General features: G+C 39.7%; 1 protein-coding gene across 2 annotated transcripts in view; it reads right to left on the bottom strand.

Annotated features, from left to right (window-relative positions):
* The window catches only part of CALY (calcyon neuron specific vesicular protein), a 122,572-nt gene extending 101,434 nt beyond the window's left edge, over positions 1–21,138 (bottom strand). Inside the window, exon 1 of one of the 2 annotated variants that reach the window (XM_069071282.1) lies at positions 21,023–21,138. The gene's annotated coding sequence lies outside the window, so the exon portion shown is untranslated. Of the gene's footprint in view, positions 1–6,141; positions 6,527–21,022 lie in introns of those variants that run through there. The other variant, XM_069071284.1, reaches the window with a different exon arrangement.
* Between the last annotated feature and the right edge of the window lie 217 nt (positions 21,139–21,355).

Below are 21,355 nucleotides of genomic sequence, written 5' to 3'. Positions count from 1 at the left end.
CTCTCTCTCTCTCTCTCTCTCTCTCTCTCTCTCTCTCTCTCTCCTTCACCCTCTCCCCTACCTACCTCTGGGAAAGACAGTTAACTTGGTGTTTTGGACAACTTTAAGACTACAAATTACAGAAAATATGCTTAACTGCATCTTCCTTCATTTAGTAGTTTCCTTAAGGCAAAGAAATCACTGGTCCAGTTCCTATTCTGTCATATATTTATTGAGTCTTTCCCTCGTTAAAGTCTAATTCTAATATTTCATCAAGATTTAGATAGTCCCTGGGGACCTAGAAACTATGCCAGGAAGCTGTAAACTGGGATAAGACCTTTCAAGCTGGAAAAACTTCCAGTATACATCCCTACTCCATAAACTTCAGTGGCTCCCTATTACTTCTAAGATTGAATACCAACATCTGTTCTTGGCATTATTATACATTACTCTCCCCTAATACAATCTAGAATTTAGTCAAACTGATCTCACTGTTCCTCACATTTGACAGTACTCTGATTTGTGTCCCTCTGCACTGGTTGTTCCTTATGCCTAGAATGCTCTCCCTCATCACCTTCAGGTCTTGGAATTCCTAGTTTCTTTCAAAGGTCAGTTTGAGTGACATCTCCTACTTGAGGCCTTTCCTTCCTTCCTTCCTTCCTTCCTTCTTATTTATTTTTATTTTAAATTTGTTGTTTAATTTTGCATTCTTTTCTTTTAAAATTTTGAGTTCCAGGTCCTCTCTCTCCCATTACCCACTGAGAAAGCCAACAATATATCAATTATACAGATGAAATCATGTAAAACATTTCCGTATTAGCCATATCACCAAAAATTAGAAAATTATATTTCAATTTGCATTTCAAGTTCATCAGTTCTCTCTCTGGAGGTGAGTAGCATTTTTCCTCATGAGCCCTTTGGAATTGTCTTAGATCATTGTATTGATCAGATTAGCCAAGTCTTTGATAGATGATCATCATTACAACATTGCTGTTACCATGGACAATGATCTCCCAGTTCTCACTTCACTTTACATCTGTTTCTATAGGTCTTCCCATGTTTTTTTCTGAAGCCACCATCCTTGTCATTTCTTATAGCACAATGACACTCCATCACGATCATATGCCATAACCTGTTCAGCTATCCCCCAACTGATGAGCTGCCTCTCAGTTTCCAATTCTTTACCATCACAAAAAGAGCTGCTATAATTATTTTTGTACATAAAGGTCCCTTTTCCTTTGATCTTTTTGGGGTACAGACCTAGTAGTGGTACTGCTGCACAGTTTTATAGCCCTTTGGGCAGAGTTCCGGATTGTTTTCCAGAATGGTTGGACCAGTTTACTACTCTACTACAGGTTCATTAGTGTACCTATTTTTTCCCTGCATCCCCTCGAAGATTTGTTATTTCTGGTAGATGTGAGGTGGTAACCTTGTGACCTTCTCTGATGCTCCTCAATTGATAGCATCCCTCCCAATTAATTTGTATTTATTTTGTAGATATTTCATGCATATTTATACACATATATGTTGTCTCCCCTGATACAATCTATGCTCCCTGACAGCAGAGACTTTGAGTTTTTGATTTGTATTCCTAGCACCCTGCATGATGCCAAGCACCGGTACAGTAAGTTCTTAATAAATACTTGTTGGTTGATTAATTTATAGTGGTAACTTTGATTCTACCACCTAATTGGATTTCCTGCATTGGACAAACCTAGTTGGATTTAGAGAGACTCAGCCTTAGAAGCAGATGTATCCTTCTGGGCATCAGCAAACTCAGGCATGCTTCCTTCTCTCTTAGGGAAAGGAAGGAAAGGGGAATAAGCATTTATTGAGTACCTACTATGTGCCAACCACTGTGCGCAGCACTTTACAAATATGATCTCATTTGATCCTCACAACAACCTGGGAGGCAGGTGCTATTATTATTCCATTTCACAGATGAAGAAACTAATACTGAATCAGGTTAAGTGACTTGCCTAGGGTCACACACATAGTATGTGTCTGTGGCTGGATTCAAACTCAGGTCTTCCTGATTCCTGGCCCAGAGCTCTATTCTCTGTGCCATCTAGCTGCCTACTCGTGGAGGAAATATTCATATTGATGAATTCATTGGTCTGGATTACAGACCCAGGAAGTTTTGAAATACTGAATCACTATGACATATTAGTTAGCTGCCCACTACACACAATTGGCTCCACCCCTTCTGGCTTGTTCAGGTGTTGCTGTACTGTTGCCAGGCAGCTTTAATTACTTTCTAGGGAATCAAAGAGCAGAGGAAGAAAGAAGGAATACCCCTTAGGATAAGTACCTAGTGAGTGTAGCAATCTTACGCTTTTGAACTGTGCACTGAATGGCAAAGCAAGAGGAAATAGTTTCAAACTGCTGAGTTCAGGATTGGGCATGCATAAAGCAGATTCATGGATGGGGTTCAATAGCACTAAAATGACTTCTTGAGAAAGGTTGGACCATAGGCAAGAAACCTGAGCTGATGGTTGTGGTGGCGAGGGAGAAGGAAATAAATCAGCATATATGATCTGTACAGATTGACTCAGCCTCCCAGCCTAATTGATAAACTTTCTGTTCTCTCTACCTAATATTTCATCTACCATCACCATGTTTTTGCACAGGCTAACCTTTATGCCTGGAATGCACTCTTTCCTCCCCTTTGCCTCACAGAATCCCAAGCTTCTCACAAATCACAAGCTTTCCTGATCCCTCCAGCAACTGTTACCTCCCTGTGAAATTACCTTCCATTTATTTGTCTAATTTATGTATGCTTATATGTAGAAGCAACTTGGAATTGTTTAGAAGAGTTTGAATAGAAAGCTAGCCTTGGAGTCAGAAGACATTTCTGGAATTTCTTGGCTCCAAAGCCAGGACCCTGGGCAAGTTACCTAAGTTCTAGGGGTGGGGAACCTGTGACCTCGAGGTCACATGTGGTACTCTAGGTCCTCAAGTGTGGTCCTCTGACTGAATCTTAATTCCACAGAAAAAATCCCTTGTACTCTAGGCAACTCTTAGGCTAAAAGTTGCAGAGGTGCCAACCTGCATTGACAGAGGGTGCTTCCTCACCTGGGAGTTCCTTACCAATGAAATTGAAGGGCTAGTTCCTACCTCCTATATTCATATGTGCACATCAACTGTTAGGGTCTACTTTGCATCTGCTGTTCTGCCTGGTTTCAGCTCCATGGGATAAGATGCCCCTCCCAGAACACAGTCATCACTTCTAATTTCATCACCATGCTGTTAACTCTAGCCTTGATTAACACCACCTCCCTCAGCCTCCTCTCCCCTCTGACTGGAGGGCTGGAGGAGAGAGTAACAAACTCTTCTCAATATCTTCCGTTATAGAGGGAAGAAACTGGACTCTCAGCTCACTCCACTTTTCCTCTACTACCCTGCCTGGTTTCAGATCCACAGAACAAGCTGTCTCTGGTGCCAGGTGCTCCCCTGGCATTCCCACCACCTCTCATAGCTTCTAAGCTACCTAAGGACCAGGACTGTCTTTCTTTATGTTAATTATATTCCTAGTGCTTAGCACAGAACCTGGAACATAGTAAGTGCTTAATAAATATTTATTAGATTGGATTGGATTAGAACTGAAAACTCCAATTGGAACTCCAAGGTCTTTCAGCTTTTTCCTTGTGTCCTCAGGGACTAACATGGTGCCTGTAATACAGGGTGTATTTCATACATGCTTGCTGATTGGTCACTTTAGGCAAATCGCTTCATCTTTTGGTCTTCCTGATCTGTCAAATGAAAGGGTTGGTATTAAAATCTCTAAAGCCCCAGTCAACTTGAAAATGATTAGGGGAGTCTGATTCATGACTAAACTTCTCCAATTACATGATCACATCATCAGCAATGCAAACCTACAGTCTCTAATTAAATTCAGATTCTAAGTTATATGTCAGAGCTGGAAGGGGCTTTCAGAGTTAGTCAAAGTTTCTCTTTTGCAGATTTAAATAAAACAGAACTAAAGTAGCTATTGCTTCAAAGGTAAAATGCACACTCCTCAGTTTGGCATTTAAAGCCTTTTATAATCAGACTCAAGTCTGCTTTTTCAGACATTTCCTATTACTCCCCTTCCCATACCTTGTGTTCCAGCCAAACTGTTCTATTTGCTGTTTCCCAAGCCCAGGGTTCCATTTCCGTTCTGATTCTTTCTTTATACTTACCTCATTTCTTATCTTACAAACATATAACTTTTAAAAAATTTTTATTTAATTAATTTTAAATGTATGGAATAAAACAAGCACTTATATAGCATAGAATAATAAAAAATATGATTGCACATGAAAACTGCAAATCTAGTAAGTACAACTTGCTATTCTTTTTAAATATATAATAAAGTTATCATGCTAATTTCTTTTTTTCCCTTTTCCCCTTCCCCCTGCCCTAGAGATGGCTACTATTAGACACAAATATATGTGTGTATAATGTTTTTATGTTATTTTATAATATAGTTTATATATATTATACATATATACATATATGTATACACACATATATTATTATATATAATAATTTTCATACATAATTTCATTCATCAGTTCTTTCTCTGGATGTAGATGCCCTTTGTAGTTAATTTAGGTATTTATAATGGTAAAATTGACTTACTTACTCCGTCAAAGTTGTTCTTAAAACAATATTGCTGTTACTGGATAGAATGTTCTCTTGGTTCTGCTCACTTGCATCTGGCCCTCTGGGATTCTTATAAATAAGCCCCAACTCCTACTTTTCCCCTCAACCCAACAGCTGGTACCCATCCTCATTGCTAATCATCTGCAACACAATAGAGGATTCTTGTTAGGCCCAGGGGAGACCAGGCTAGACCAAACAGGTTCAAGTTCAGTCAGCATTTAAGAAAAAGATAATTTTCATCCAAGACCAAGGTTTTACCTAGGGTAAATAAATAAATACAATTCTCTTCCTTTATACTTTGAGATACCTCAGAATTGAGGAGGGTGTTAAGACCTGGGCCCTTCAGCACCAGTAGATGTTATAAATTCTTAGGGAGAAGTCTTTCTGGAGCTATTGCCTTCTAAATTGAATACACACAATCTAAAATCTTTCCACTATCTAGAAGTCATAAGAAATGAAAATAAAATAGCTGGAATATTTGCTATCCAAAGAATTCTGTAGTTTCCTATTCTGTACAAGGAAAGCTGACTGCAGAATGAAAGCCAGGAAATTCTTTTGTACAATTAGATGGGATAATGCCATCAATAAAGCTTCTGAGGAGGGCCTTATACACAGGTATTTCAGGATTTCCATCAGAGAAATACTCATTCTAATATAGCAGAGATATATGCATAGCAGCCCAATTAGAGTAAGATATTTAAATTCCCATTGTTTTGATAATGCTTCCTGGTGATGATATTGCCCCTGGTTTTTCATGATTTTCTTGAACAACAACAATAACAAAAGTTAGGCTACCCATCTAACTCATTCTTTAATCTGTGTCAAATAAACATTCCAGGAATGGGGGCATCAGAGGCCCAGCAAAATGAAACCCAGAAAGGAGAAGTAGCTAATTCAAGGCCACAAAATTTAAAGTTAGACATGAGGAAGCAACCCAGATGCTAAGATTCTAGCTTAGCATATGGCTGACTTAGGGTGTCCCAAAAGTCTTAGTGGAGTTTTAAGCTGTAATAATTTGAAACTGCACTAAACCTATTGGAACATCCTATCTATCTCTCTGCACAAATCTGCCTTCTCCCACATTCCGCTCTGGAATCTGGAGTCTTGTAAAGCCATGGATGAGCAGCTTTCCAGAAGAATGCTACTGTGGACAGCTTTTAAGGTTCTGAATACACAGTATAGTGAGCACTCTATTTATTCCATAACAAATCAAGGCAAAACATTCACAAAAAATCAAGGTACAGCATTCACAATATTGCAACTTATTACAGATTTCACAGCAACTTATCATTAAAATGACCACATAGTTTCCACCATAGTGCCACAAAGTTTTGAACAAAGAACAATCATCTCAAAGTACAATAGTCAAAGTCTTCCACTCTTGGGGCACACTAAGTCAACTCAATCAATCACTTATTCAGCAATCAATTACTAAGTATCATTAATCACTAAGACACAAACCCTCCACCCCTAGGTCACTAGTAAAGTATAATCTCATCATTACTCAATACTCACAGAGAGGTCTTTTCATCTGGATTGGGACTGATTCTCAGATTCCCTGGATCCCCTTCCATGGTTCCAGATTCTACCTGAATTCACCAGACTGTCACCTGGGTTCAATGGCAGACAGTTCCCAGTTCCTTGTCCAGATCTCTGGCTAGGTCCTGCTCTACACTGAAGTTTACAGGGTCCAATCCATCTCAAATCCATCACAATTTCTGCTCCTGGGAATGCAAGGCTCTACCAAGCCACAAACAGACAAAGTCCCTGCATCCTGGTCATGCTTCCTCAGTCTTCTGCAGCTCTTTCAAAATCAGAATCACCTTATCTAGCCTGGGGTGGGGGAAGGGGCTCCTGGGCTCCTCCCAGCAGCTGCTTCTGCCTCCACAGTGCTCCAAGAAATTCTGACTGTGCTTCTCTGGGGCTCTTCTTACATACACACAACATTAGCTACTTCCTGTTTCAGCCAACTCCTTCCAGTTACATCAGGAACAGGGGTTCATACCTTCTGTTTCTTTCACAGAGTTTTGATTAGTTACTAAGTGCTAAGTACCTGCTTACTTGCCAATACAAAAAGGGGTCTTCAAATTGCCATTACAAGTCTCCAGAAGTCACCTGTGCCCCTTTCTAAGTCATGTAGGATTCCTAATTTGTAAGAATGTCATGTGAAAGTCTACTGTCATCCTGTCTCTTGCTACCATCAGAAACCACAGCCTCAGGCCAGTAGCCAGCCCTTTCCCCTCCCTAATTTCCTCTGTAGAGCAAGATTTTCCAGTGAATGTATTACAACTAAAAGCTAACAGTGCAAGTCTTTTCAATGAATAAGTACACAAACTAATGAATATAAAAAGCGTTTAGTTAGCACTCACTATGTTCTAAGTATGATACTAAGTGATGAAGTTACAAATACAAAAATGAAATAGTCATTACAAATACAAAAATGAGACATTCCACAGAATGGAGCTTCCATTCTGATGGAGAAAGCATTTTTAGGGGAGTGGTAGCCAGGGAAGAGAGTTATAGTCTGGGAAGACACAAAAATGAATACACATCAAAGATCACTTAGTTCAAGATTCCAATTAGGTTTGCTAAATCAAAGCACAATTACTAAAAAATTGTTTTTTTTTAAGACTCTTAGGTGGGAAGATTTTCAGTACTAATTCCAATTCTGTCCTCGTTCAGTCATTTTTCAAGAGTATCCTATTCTTCGTGACCCCATTTAGAGTTTTCTTGGCAAAGAGACTAGTTTGCCATTTCCTTCTCCAGTTTATTTTACAGATGAAGAAACTGAGGCAAAGAGGGTTAAGAGACTTGCCCAGGGTCATAGAGCTAGTAAGTTTCTGAGATTGGATTTGAACTCAGGAAGAAGAGTCTTCCTGACTCCAGCCCTGGCACTCTATCCACTCTGACACCTAGCTATCCGCACAAATTTCATACAAGCATGCAAATTACACTATCAAGAGAATTACCAACCTCATTTAGGTTAGGAGAAAAATTGCTTTCTGAGCCCTGGATCTTCTCAACCAAATCCAACTTCTTTCTTAGTCCCTCTATGGTTCTCTGAGTCTAAATCCCCCCTCCCTTGGATCTATTCTGTTTTTGCACTTATCTCAATCTCTACAAAAAATGATATTGCCACTGCATTCCTTACCCCCCCAAAGTTGCTCTTTTCCTTATTGTTCCATTGCACAAATAAGCCAAAAAGCTTTTTTCTCACCTACCTCCATGACACAAATGTCAATACTTCCCTTTACATGAAATATATCAGAGTTGACATTGTGTCCACTAAATATCCAGGATGGACATATATAATGAAAAGATTTTCATTCTTCATTTACTCCCTTATTCATTGAGCATCTATTTTTGTGAAGAGCGCTGTCCTAGGTGCTGTTGGAAATATAGAACCTGTTCACAATTCATAGTGTTTAGAGCTGGAGGGGACCAAAGAGGAGATCTAGTCTATCCTCCCAAGATTAAAGAAAACAAGTCCCAGAGAGGGCAAGGAAGTGCTCAAAGATTATATAAATAGAGCCAGAAATTGGAATCAGGTCTTCTTATCTAAGATCTGTTGTTCCTACTACACCACAAGTCCCCTGCCTTCAGGCCAACATAAACAAAAAAACCCAGCAGAATTATGTAATTCCTGTAGAAAGAGCACTGACTTTGGAGTCAGAGGCCCTGTGTTCAAATCTCACCTTTTTTTATCTGTGATTTTATACAAGTAACTTCCCCTCTCTTGACTTTAATTTCCTCATTTATAAAATGAAGGATGATGGCCTAGGTGGTCTCTAGTTTCTTTCCAGCTCTATATCTATGATGTTATGCTCACTTAATAACACTGAAAGTTCTACTTTTTTTTCCTCTCACTCTGCCTCCCACTTTCAGAGACATTCTAAATTATCTCAGTTTTGCTACTGTACCTGAGGATGGGAAATAAAGACCTTCTCTGTCATTTCCCCCAGCCCTCTGGGAAGATGGCAGAGTTAGTGAGTTAGGGTCAATGGATTATCCACCCACTAACCTTCCAACCTTCAATTGCGTTGTAGAAACACCCCTCTATATTCCCTTAAACCTTTCTGGAAAATTAGGGCATATTGGGACTTCTGAGGACTTGATGGTAGAGTATGTCTCTTCCCTGTCAGCAAAGGTGATGGATGATAGGTGAAGAATTGAGCTTATGTTTTTAGACATGGCCAATGGTTTAATTTATTTTACTTAGCTATGTTTGTTGTAAATAAGGGTTTTATTGGGTGAGTCACTGAAAAGTGATAGTGACATAAATAAAGAAAAAAGCATCAATAAATAATAAATAAATAAAAATCAATCAGTAACTTAAAAAAAAATCAGTCACAAACAAACAAAAATGATAGCTAAAGCATGAGGAGCTAGAGATACCGTACTGTTATATAGGTAAAAAAGCTTAAGGATTTGCACTTGGGTGTCTGTACTGAGAAGTATTCTGTTCTCTTCCTTCTAGCTCCAAGGTAAATGTTTTCCTTCTGAAAGAGTCAGATACTTCAGGAAATAAAACATTTGGAGTTGAGATTTCTGATAGCTAAGATTCTGACCTACTTGTTTTAGACAAGAGAAGCATAAATAACCACCAGCCACACCAGAGTGACAGAAATAATATGACAGACCTGATGGAAAATCGAAAACAACGGCATTATTGTCAGGGTTTCTGTGTCCTGATCCTTCTGTCAAGGCCATCATCAAAGCCAGAAAGTGATTTATCTTCTGTCTCTTTGATAGAATGGGGTTTTCGTGCTGGTCCAGATTCTGAAGTAGACTTACACCTTTCTTAGAATAAATAGGCATACTTTATCTATCCCCATGACATTGAAGGCTGTGGACAACCTAATTAGTTTTGTGTTTAATTTCCTGTAATTGAAAGACAACTCATCTCTTTCTCCACTGGTCAGGGTGGGATCCAGTCCTTAATTACTAGACAGAGAAAGGGATGGGGAGTTGTTTAGTAAAAGGGGGTTCTCCTCGAGGTTTGGGAGGAGGGGAAAAGGCTTAGGGCAAAGAACTTTTCCTCTTCTGAAAGATAGGAGTTGTAGAATGAGCCCTCATGCCTCCAGGAACAACAAATGTTTATGGCCCAGGACTTTGGACCAGAATGCTCTTCCCAGGAGTAGCATTTGTCTTTGGGATGGGGTATACAAAAAAGTATGAGAGACTTCCTGAAAGTTTCCCAGCAATGACCTTCATATAGAGGGAAAAGACCTTGAACTTCAATGTGATACTCCAGGGTTAACTTGCCTAGGAATCCCAATGCCAAATAGTTATGGACTGTGTCAGTTTCATGGGAGTTAGTTAAGGAGGTAGATCCTGGGAAAACATTGACATGTGAACCAGAAACCTGCCTCTGTCTCTATCTCCATCTCACTAAGAAGTTCTTCCTTCCCTTATTTGCTAAGACAACTTTGTTCACTCACCTAGATCTCAAAATTCATTCATAATCACATCCTAAATTAGAAGGCAACCTGTTAATACCAACATATGGTACAGTGTGGTATATTAAAAAGGATGTTGGGCTTAAAATCTCCAGAGAGATTGGGTTTGATTCTGGACTCCAACAATTATTAACTGTGTGGTTCTAGGTAAGTGACTTCTTTCTCTAAACTCCAGTTTCTTGAGCTATAAAATGGGGACAATAAAACTTGCACTATTCATGTCAAAGGATTGTTGTGGGGAGAGAAAATGCTTTGTAAATCTTAAATGCTTTGTAAACCTTATCAATATCAGCTTTTATAATGATGGTCCCCAGGAGATTGTCCATCCTGGCCATCATTCCCACTCCATATTCATCATAGGATGAATCATAGGCAGCTAAATGACTCAGTGAAAAGAGTGCATACATGGAGTCAGGAAGACCTGAGTTTGAATTCTGTCTCAGACATTTACTAGCTCTGTGACCTGGGAAAGTCACTTAACCTCTCTGTGCCTACTTTCTCATCTACAAAATGGGTAATAACAGTACCTGCCTCAGATTGTTGTTATAAGGATCAAGTGAGTAAACATATGTAGAGTGCTCTGCAAACAACTTTAAAGCACAGCCTAAATGATGGTGATTATGCAGAACCTTACTAAGAGTCTCTGATGGCCCAGTGTATAGGACTGGCAAAGGTTTACGACAGAATGGGCACTAGGAGTAGCCAAGGTAAGCAGCCCCTGGTGTACAGTCCAGAGTAGGGCACAAGGAAGAAAACCTTCGGGAGGATTTTTAAAAGTCCATATATTTTTCAGACTAGAAAACTCCACTGTCCATGAACTGGAAGTATTTCTTTTGTATTAAGTCAAGTCACATGTTACAGTGCTGTAGCAGCAAGCACCCAGGCGTCCCTAGGGTGGCTGCTCACACAGGTTCTTGGATCTGCTTTGATAAAAGAAAGCAACTCAAAATGGGTTAACAAGCTTACTTTAATCAGTCAGACATATATCGTTTACCTCGTTCAGGGGGAAAAGGTCAGCACCCCAAACTTCAAAGTATACAGGCAGAATTATCAAGACAGAAACAGATCAAGTAGACAGATTTCCAAACTGTCCAACCATTACATCCATACCAAATCAACATCTGGGTTTCAACATCTGGGTTTTTCAAAGCCAGGGGGCTCTAGACAACAGCTTCCCAGAATCCGTATCAAATCAAGAACACTTATCAAAGTGAGCCCCAAAACAAAGCTACACATCAGGGCTTATATAGCCTTCTCCTGGCTCAGAGAATGTAACAACCTTATTGACTCACTGGCCAATCAAGAAGTATCACTGAAAAACAAGCCTCCCACCCCAGGCTCCAGGTGCACTTTAGCTTAGGGGCAGGGAAGATCTTCAAAATTTACATTCCCATTACATGTGCACTCTTGGCACCTGTAGAAAATCTTTTCTAAATCCTTTTAATTCTAGTGTTTTCATTCTGTTGATTCTTTCCAATTTATCTTGTATGTGGCTTGTTCATACATAGTTGTTTGCAAGTTGTCTCCTTCATTAAACTGTGAGCTCCTCGAGGCAGGGACTGTCTTTCACATTTTTATTTTTATTTTTGTATCTCCAGAACTTAGCACAGGGTTTGGCACATGGTTGGCCTTTAATAAATACTTATTGACTAAATACAGTGAAGACTATATTTTCACCCCTCCCCTGTGTGGGGAGCTGATTTTTTATAAGATAATAGGATAGTGGTAGTAGTAATAGTAGTAGGAGTAGTAGTAGTAGTAGTGGTGGTGGTGGTGGTGGTGGTGGTGGTGGTGGTGGTGGTGGTGGTGGTGGTGGTAGTAGTAGTCATAGTTGTACTTGTAGCAGTAGTTAATAGCAGCTAACATTTATATAATGTATTAAGATTTGTAGAACACTCCAAATATCTCATTTTGTCCTCATAATAACCCTGGAAGGTAGGTGCTACTATTGTCTCATTTTACAGATGAGAAAACTGAGGCAAACAGAAGTGTAATGATTTACATAGGTCTAGAAATAGAAAAGACCTAAGAAGTCATTTAGTCCAACTTCTTTCTTTTATAGATGAGGAAACTTAAGTCCAGAGAAGCGAAAGGATACACTGATCCCCATGGGTGGTGTCAGAAGTGGGATTTGAACCCAAGACCTCTTAATCCAGAACTAGTGCTCTTTGGGCACATATACACACATATATGCCTTGGTTTGGCTCTGGGCTAAGGCGGGGCATGGTTTCTTTGCAGGTACCATATTAACTCTCTATTCTCTAAATTCCTATACTATCTCCATCTTGAAACATATTCTCTAGCACAGTTACATTTTATGTCTCTTCTCTTCATCTCCAATGGTTTAATAAGTATCAGCCTTGTCTTCACAACCTGAGGGGATGCTACTGGGGCAAAACCAATGTCTTAGACAGATCTTCTGTTGTAGTCACCCAGAGTATCTAGAATGCAATATCTGATACCATTGTGTTTTCATTGTTTATCTTTCCACCTAGGTCAAATCACTTGCTGCCTCTGGACACCCTGTCCTCTACTCATGTGCCACCTTCTATGGGAAACATTTCTGGTCCCCTTACTTGTTAGTGCTTTCTCCTTTTGTATGCTGGTATCTACTGGTATGTACAATCTCCCTAGAGAATGTAAGCCCTGTGAGGGCAGAATCTGCTTTTATTTTTCCTTTGTATTCCTTGCATCTAGCACAGCAGCTGCTTAATAAAATTTTTGTCAGATTGGATTGGATTAGACAGGACTCAATCAGAAATAGCAAAATAAGGATTCTAACCCAAGTCTTCTTCAACCCAAATCAGGGATCTTTCCTCAATATCATGCATGTCGTGCCATTATAGCAAAACATTAATATGTTACTGATTGTTGCATGTTTTAAATCACTCACTAATAAATATTCGAAAAGGAATTTGTTTTATACATTGACCACTAAAGGATAGCAAATAATATGTTTAATAATGAAACACTCGCTTCTACAAGAAGCCTAAGGATTAGGCTAGTGCCTTCCCTCTGTTGATTACCTCTCATTTGTCATGTCTTTTGCTTGTTTGTACACAACTGTTTGCGTGTTGTCTACCTCATTTGACTGTGAGTTTCTGAAGAGAAGTGACTGTCTTTTTCCTTTCTTTGTATCCCCAGGGCTTTAGTACAGTACCTGGCACATAGTAGTCACTTAATAAATGCTCATTGACTGACTGACATTTCACTCATTCAGTGAAGACTGTATTCCCACTTTTCATCCCTTTCTTTATAGCATTAGGGAAAAGAGAGCAATTTGGGACACTGTGGAAGCTGGAGTCTGGTTCCATGATTGGTGTCAGACAGATTTCACACCTCCAGGTAGAGACATATGATTAGTTGATTCTGTTCAAAGTCATCAAGCAACCCATTTATTTCAGAGTTAGTCAAGGAGGTCAGTTTGCTCAGAATAGCAAGAAGGGTAATGAGATCACTGAGACCAATACAATTGAGGGTCCAGTAATAATAATTGGTTGATTGGCTGATTGTTGTCCTTCATTGTTGAAGAGGACCAAAATGACATCACTATGATGGAGTCAAATTACAGTGTCTCTGACTGTGGCTGATCAGAGCAATACTTGAGCTCAAAATGCTCTGCCACAGGTCGGGTACAAATAGTTCAAGTGAACATTTGGGGTGAATTCTCTAAATTTGCACATCTCACATTTCTTTCAAACTATTTCAATATTGCTTTGCTCATAGAGCACAGCGCCTTCTCTGATGTGTACACGTCATGCTGAGTGGTCCTCTGCTAGTGTCTCCCATGTCACACAATCAATTCCAAAGTTCTTAATTGGTTCTTTTTGCAAATGCAGAATGACAATAAGGTACTTTAAAAGGGGGAAAAAAAACCCAAAAACAACTGGACTTGGAATTTCTTCATAGTCAGGAATTACCAGTTAGCAAACTCCCTCTACCAATCATTCAATCAACAATCATATAAATTAGTCAACAAACATTTATTAAGTGTCAAATGCATACCTATTAAGTGTCAAATGAATACCTACTAAGTGTCAGATGCATACTTACTGTGTCAAATGCATACCTACTAAGTGTCAAGTGCATGCATACTAAGTGTCAAATGCATACCAAAGTTGGTTAGCACTTTTCTGTTACTTATAATATTAGAGAGAATTTCATGGGGCCATGGGAGAGGTTAAATGTCTTGCCCAGGGTCATTAAGAAAGCGACTATCTGGCTCTTTATTTGAACCCAGTTCTTCTTGACTTCAAAGCAAGCTCTCTATCCACTGATGCCATTCTGACTCTATTCCATTGCATTGGCAATAATGGTGCAATAATTTGCCTTTTGACATTCCCACAGCCCATTGTCCAGAGCCCTGATGCTGCTTCATCTGCACAAAGTACCCTGCTTTAGCAAATTGAGTGTCTTTCTTTGATCTATACCCAGTGCCTAGGACATTTCTTCCTGTCCATTCTAAACATCCTATTTTGTGACATATTCTCTAAGGGCATTACAATGAATTAGAATGAATACCAGACTCCAGCTAGGCAGAAGACCTATTTTCTAAGTCTCTCTTCTGCCACTAAATAGCTGTGTGATTTTAAGCAAGTCACACCTTATTTTGGCCTTTATAAAGTTCTGGAATTGGGTTAAGAAATCTCCAAAGTTCCTTCCAGCTGTAATATTCAGTGAAAGCCAGGCAATGAGGTACAGTGGAAAGATCACTGGTCATTGGGTCAGAAGACCTGAATTCTAATTCTGGCTCTAGCATTCACTGACTTTGGGGACCTGGGCCAGTCACAGAATCATAAAAGCTTTGGAAGGAGCAGAAGAAACCACTGAGTTCAACTTAAACCTGAATAAAATCTTCTTTTTGGCATCCTCAGGAATTGGTTATCTTGCTTCTGCTAGAAGATGCCGGGGGGGGGGGGGGGGGGAAGGTGGCTTGTATATTCCAAGACATTCCTCTCTTGGACACCAAAAACTTCTAGGAATATTCCCATTTCTTCAACATTAAATCTGTCCCTCTGTTACTTTTACCCATTGGTTCTAGTTCTATCTAATGGAGCCAAGGAAAACTTCCCATACCTTTTCTGTCAGAGAGAAGGGCCAAGATCAGGAGGATTTTAAAAAATATATTTTTATTTATTTTGTTGAGAACAAGAGGCAGGCTCCAGGAGCAACCTTTCTCAAGATGAAAGTAGAATGGAAGGTTAACACCTTGTTTTATGAGAAATAATACCCTCTAGAAAACTTGATCAGCAGCTCCAGGGACCACTACCTCTGCTCTGTGCTAGGTATCCCAAGGAAGGGGATCCAATTGTCTGGGGCAGCAGCATTCATGTACACTAATTCATCTCTTTGAGTATTGGTTTCTTTATCTATAAAATGGAGATCATCATTCTTGTTCTGCCAACCTCATGGGGTTGTGAATAAAAACTCTTTGTGAACTTTAAAGCACTGTAGAAATATAAGTTATCCTAGGAAATATTCACAGTCTCTAGATGTAAGGGAACAAAGGGTGAGGAGGTGTTAGCTAGAGGGACAAGAGCAGAGGAGAGGAAGAATTCATGTTGGCTTCTTAATCAAGCATGGACAAATCCAGTTATAGAAGCCATATCAACTGAATCCATCCATCTTTATCGCAACTCATCTCCCTATTAGTGATGGGATCATCAATCAATGGTAGGGGCTGTTTCTATGTCATGATAACATCTCTGCATAAAGTAACATCTATGCATGAATCTGAGAGCCCCAGAAGGTCCCACACAAAAGAAACCCTCACTATACAATCAATATACAAGTATTGACTGAGGACTGATCATGTACATAGCGCCCTGGGGATATTACAAGGATCAGAGTAGGGGTGAGGATATAGAAGAAAAAAACGTTATTTTTCTAAAGGATTCTAAAAAATAACAAGATGCTAACACAAAGAACAACCAGAGAATTGTTTAAGCTGCCATATAATATGTACTATAGAAGGTTAGGAAAGGGATATAGAAGAGGGTTAATCAGAAAATATTTGAAGTTTCCTGACTCTATGACTGTAGCCTCTAAAACTTGGACTATATTCCAAGCAGCAGAATGAGCACACACACACATAGAAGTAAAGGACCTCCTCAATTAGCAATAGGTGTTCTTTTCCATTGGACTTAAAGAATATGGGAAGGAAAGAAGACATAGGAGAAAGAAAGAAAGAAAGAAAGAAAGAAAGAAAGAAAGAAAGAAAGAAAGAAAGAAAGAAAGAAAGAAAGAAAGAAAGAAAGAAAGAAAGAAAGAAAGAAAGAAGGAAAGAAAGAAAGAAAGAAAGAAAGAAAGAAAGAGAGAGAAAGAAAGAGAGAGAAAGAAAGAAAGAAGGAAAGAAGGAAGGAAGAGAAAGAGAAAGGAAGGAAGAAAGAAAGAAAGAAAAAAGACAGAGAAAGAGAGAGGGAAGAAGGAAGGAAGGAAGGAAGGAAGGAAGGAAGGAAGGAAGATGAGGGGGGGCATTTATTAAACATCTTTTATGTGCCAGGTACTGTGCTAAACACTTTATAAATATTATCTCATTTGATGCTTACAACCACCCTGGGAAGTAGGTGCTATTATTATCCCCATTTTTACAGATGAAAAAAACTGAGACAGAGATTAAGACATTTGCCCAGGGTCACAGAACTAGCAAATGTCTGAGCTCAGGTTTGGATTTAAGCCTTTCTGACTCCTCCATTAGACAGTAAAGGGTCTCTTCCATAGAGTAGTAAAAGAGCTCTCCCATTAGGCAATAAAAATTTCCCTCACAGTGGGAAGTAAAGTCTCTTCCTATCAAAAAGTAAAGTTAGGTGGTGCAGTGAATAGAGCACTGGCCCTGGAATCAGGAGGACCTGAGTTCAAATTTGTCCTCAGACACAACACAAAAACTAGCTGTGTGACCTTGGGCAAGTCATTTAACCCCAGTTGCCCTCCAAAAAAGGGGGGGGGGGGGGCGAAATAAATAAATAAATAAAGGTTCTTCCCCAAACTGAGCAGCAAAGGCTGGCCCCAGATTGAGTCATAGAAGTTCTCTTCCATAATACCCAGGCTTCCTGCTCATATAGCCCAAAGTTTTCTCTTTTTGAAGGAGAAGGCTGAGTGAAAAGACCTCTGCGGTTAATTTCTTGCTCAGTGTGCATATCTTATGGTTGACTTTAATGCAAAGAAGTAGTTACAATGCAAAGGATGATGAATTTGGAGTTTCAGGATTAGGGTTCAGATCCTGGCTCTGTCACTTACTACCTGCATGATGCTGGACACATAATTAACTTCTCTGGGCCTCAGTTTCCTCATCTGTAATTGAACTAAATGAAATCTAAGGTCCTTGCTTGCTGGCTCTGATCTATGAGCCTATGATTCTATATAAGTTTCTTAAATCGCTTTGACTCTTAGATTTCAGTGACCTAAGCTGAAATACTCTCCAACTCAGATGTACTAGATCAGAGGACATTTTTCAGTGTCATATCAAAACATAGAATGATAGCTAAAAGCCCAGTGAAAATACCTGCTATGTGTAGGTAATATCTGAGAGTTTGGATGGAGGTCACTCTGCCCTTAACACACAGATACACATGCACGCAAGCACATACACTTGCCAACATGTATTTTCTGTTATCCATACCTCCCCATACAGCTTTGTTACCTTGAACTCTTTAGGTATAATGAAAAGAAAGATAGACTTGGAGTTAGGATTCCTTGGTTCAGATCTTCTTCTGTCACTATCTGCCTACCCCTGGGCAAACCACTCCCACCCTCTGAGCCTCAGCTTCCTCAAGTATAAAATGAAGATTAACAATATGTGCAATAATGACCCTAAATTCATGCCTCAGTTTACCCATCTGTAAATCTCACACGGTTGTTGTGAGCAAAGTGTTTGCCAGAGCATTAAGGTTGACAAACTGTATGGCTCTCTGTAAAGCCCTGTAAATTTCATCCCAAGATCTCAGAACATATTTCATTACTCGTCTCATAATTGCATTGTGTAACTGAGATGATCTCTCTCTTTTACAAGATAGAAAACCAAAGACAAAGAACTGAGAGCTGATCCAGCATTCTTGAAAACAAGCATAAGGTTTGACTTCTTGTGGAACAAAACCCATCTCTGGGGCTTTGGAGACAGGCATATGCTCCAGAGAAAATCATAGACATGTTTTCATTCAATTTTAAAAATCTTTTAATAAAGTGAGAATTTCTACAAGACAAATATATTTAAACCCCTTTTTTTCTTTCCATGGCAATTAGGGATAATTTTCCTAGTCTCTTTCCCCTTCATCAACCCATGAAAGGTCATTGTCTGAGATCCAGCAAAAGCTCTGAGTGGGCAGACCTCATCCTTGCTTGGTTTTAAGGAAGGAATTGGGTCTGAGGATTTGAAACAGTTAATTTGCATTGGAGATCAAGGATCATCAAAAGTCCATGGCCAGCCAACAAGGGGCTGATAATTCATGACACTGTTTATTTTTAATCAGTTATTGTGCTACTGCAGGATGTTGGATCAGAAATTAACTAATTGTCCCTGTGATGAAAAATCCACTTTCTATCCACTTAAAGCAGCACACCCCAAGCAGCCCATATTAGGAGTGATGGCAACTTCATGGGCACTATACAAACCTGGGACTAGGCTGTGCTCAGATGACTTTAGCTCTGTATAGGTATCTTTATTCAAATCCTCTCAACTTGGGATTGCAGTTTTCCCTTGTCTTGTAAAAAATGTCTGGAGAGGTCAGCTGTTCAAAGGCTAGTATCCAAGCTCTGCCGTGAATGCCTCCCATTTTAGGGGGCTCTTTCTACTATTGCTATTCTATCAGTGAGGTGAAGGAAGCTGAATTGGGGTGGTCTGCAAAGCATGGAGAATTACTGGGAGGATAAGTAAAATTACTGGGTTTTAAAGTGTCTGCCTACTGACTGGTCTCAATCTGAGGTAGCTCCACCACTCCATCCCTATAGCTCAAAAATATAGAATCTTAGCTTCCTCAGTCTAGAAAAAATACTATTTTTATTTTTAAAAATCCCTTGAACAGGTCTATTTAAATGATTCTATTTGGCACATTTAAAAAAATTGACCCAGGCAGATAATATAGGTTGAAATGAAGACTCTCTAAAATGAAAGCATCTTGGTTTTGGACATATTCATCAGGAATGGAAAGTAATGGTAAAAACATAAGTCGGCTGTGATCAAATTTATGTGGAAGTAAGTCCAAATAAGAGATGATAACATTGTGATCCCAAGGACAGAAGATATAATGGAGTCATGGGGAGAAACAGATTGAGAATATCACTAAGCATTTTAGATCTTGCTTAATTAAAATTGTCCTCGGAAAAGTGCTTTTGTGTGTGTGTGTGTGTGTGTGTGTGTGTGTGTGTGTGTGTTGGCTTCTATAGAAAACAGGACAAAATAAACCTCTCTCTCTTAACACATTGACAAAATTACCAATAGGGAAAATCGCTGACAAAAGACCATCTTGCATTTAAAAAAAAATCCACTGAGAGTTGAAAATTTATCTGGACAGAAATCGCAACACTGCTCTGTGCTTGACTGGATGAGTGCCTACAGAAAGGACTCTGATGGAGCTTGCCATCACCTTTATTTCCTCCTCTTTGATGGAAAAGAACAACCAAAGACTTAAGTGGTTACTTCCTTCTGATTGCCCAAAGAAGACACTTTTCCTTTTAGACACCTAAGCAACTTTCAACATGAACAGTGCTCAAGGTAGTTGCCTAGAGAGGAACTCATTTCTTTCTTTTCCCTTCCCCCCTTCACCACTGCTGCTTATCCTCGGGGCCTGGGGCTAGATTTTTTGGTTTGGGAGAACTTCCTCTCACATATATTGTAATATATGGGGGTTAGTGGGGCAGGTGATGGGGGGAAGGGCAGAACATCAATAGCTGAAAATACCTGAAATCTTTATAATCATTACATATGTCTTATTTTCTTTCAAGCAATAATTAAAAAAAAACAAGTTCTTGCTCACAAATACATTCACATTACAAGCCTAAACCATTTCTGTATATTGCATGAATAATCAAAGAAGCCATTCATCCAGATGTGCTAAAAGAACAATCACAACTTATTTCACTTCTCATTGCCGTTATAGATTCTGAATCCCTAAATGAAGAGGTCAAGGGGTAAAAGAGTGTTCCTGTCTACAGTTACAATAAAAACATAAAATCTCCTATCCTTTGTATAGTATCTAGGAACCAAATGAATTTCCACCAGCCAGAATAGCCATATACCTAACATTTCAGCAAATACTACTTTGGAGAAGCATGATTCAAAAACATTTTTCCAGCTTGGAATTTTCCCCACTCTTTGTCTGTGAGATCTGCATGGGTGGAGGCTCAGGCACACACACACACACACACACACACACACACACGTGTGCATTCACTCTTGCTCAAGTGAAGTTAGATACTTCTTAAGTCAATATATCTAAAAGTTGCTAAGAGAAAAGACAGCTGGACAGAAAGCACATTTTCTTCCCCTGGGATTATGTGAAACTCTTTGCCTCCTTGTTGGCTCACTAAAGAGAAGCGCTGTAGAATCCGAAAGAGCATTGCCTTTTCTTAACAATGCACTAGAGCCGTGACTGACTGGTTAGAGCCAACTTGCAAGGGTACAGTTTGAGTCAAGTGGCAAAGATCACACCAGAGAAACTCCAAAGCCCAAGCCCTCCCTAACCTTCCCCATGTCCCTCACTAAGTCACAATGGAGAGCAAAGAGGACACTGAATTTGCAGTGAAACCAGACGGGTATCCAAGATCTCAAAAGGCTAGGCTGTATGTAACAAGCCCCATCTTTTCAACCATCACTCAGTTTTCTAAACAGAATAATGGAGAGGAGAGCCTCATGCCTCACCCAACCAGCCAGCCCCCTCTACACGTCTTCCGCATTCACTCTCTATCCCACATTCCTGCGAAGGAGAAATGTGGAAATCACTTACACTCTCGCCAAGGCAGCTCTCGAAAAGATGCTGGCTGGAGATGCTGTGTCTGTGTGAGGAGGAGCGGGCAGGCTGAGACTGGTTACCTAGGTGATGGCTCCCAGCGCTGTGTGGAGAATTAGAGAGCTTCACAGAAAGGGAGGGCCTGTCCCTTTAAATATCAGCTCCTCAGCCTCTGGCTGCTGTCCAGCTCCCCAATCCAATGCATGAGCATTTGAAGCCTTTACGAACAAGCATTTTTTTTTTTTAATATACTGGGCTTGTTTTATTTCCCCACCTGGTTCATCAATGAAGGAACTGCCCCTCTTGCTAGGCTAATGATGCCTGTGGTTT

The sequence above is a fragment of the Petaurus breviceps genome, unplaced genomic scaffold (genome assembly GCF_028583685.1).
Source record: "Petaurus breviceps papuanus isolate PSGF00001 unplaced genomic scaffold, PetGlider_PUasm1.0 90825, whole genome shotgun sequence".
Taxonomy (NCBI): Eukaryota; Metazoa; Chordata; class Mammalia; order Diprotodontia; family Petauridae; genus Petaurus; species Petaurus breviceps.
This window is presented reverse-complemented; position numbering and strand designations above follow the sequence as displayed.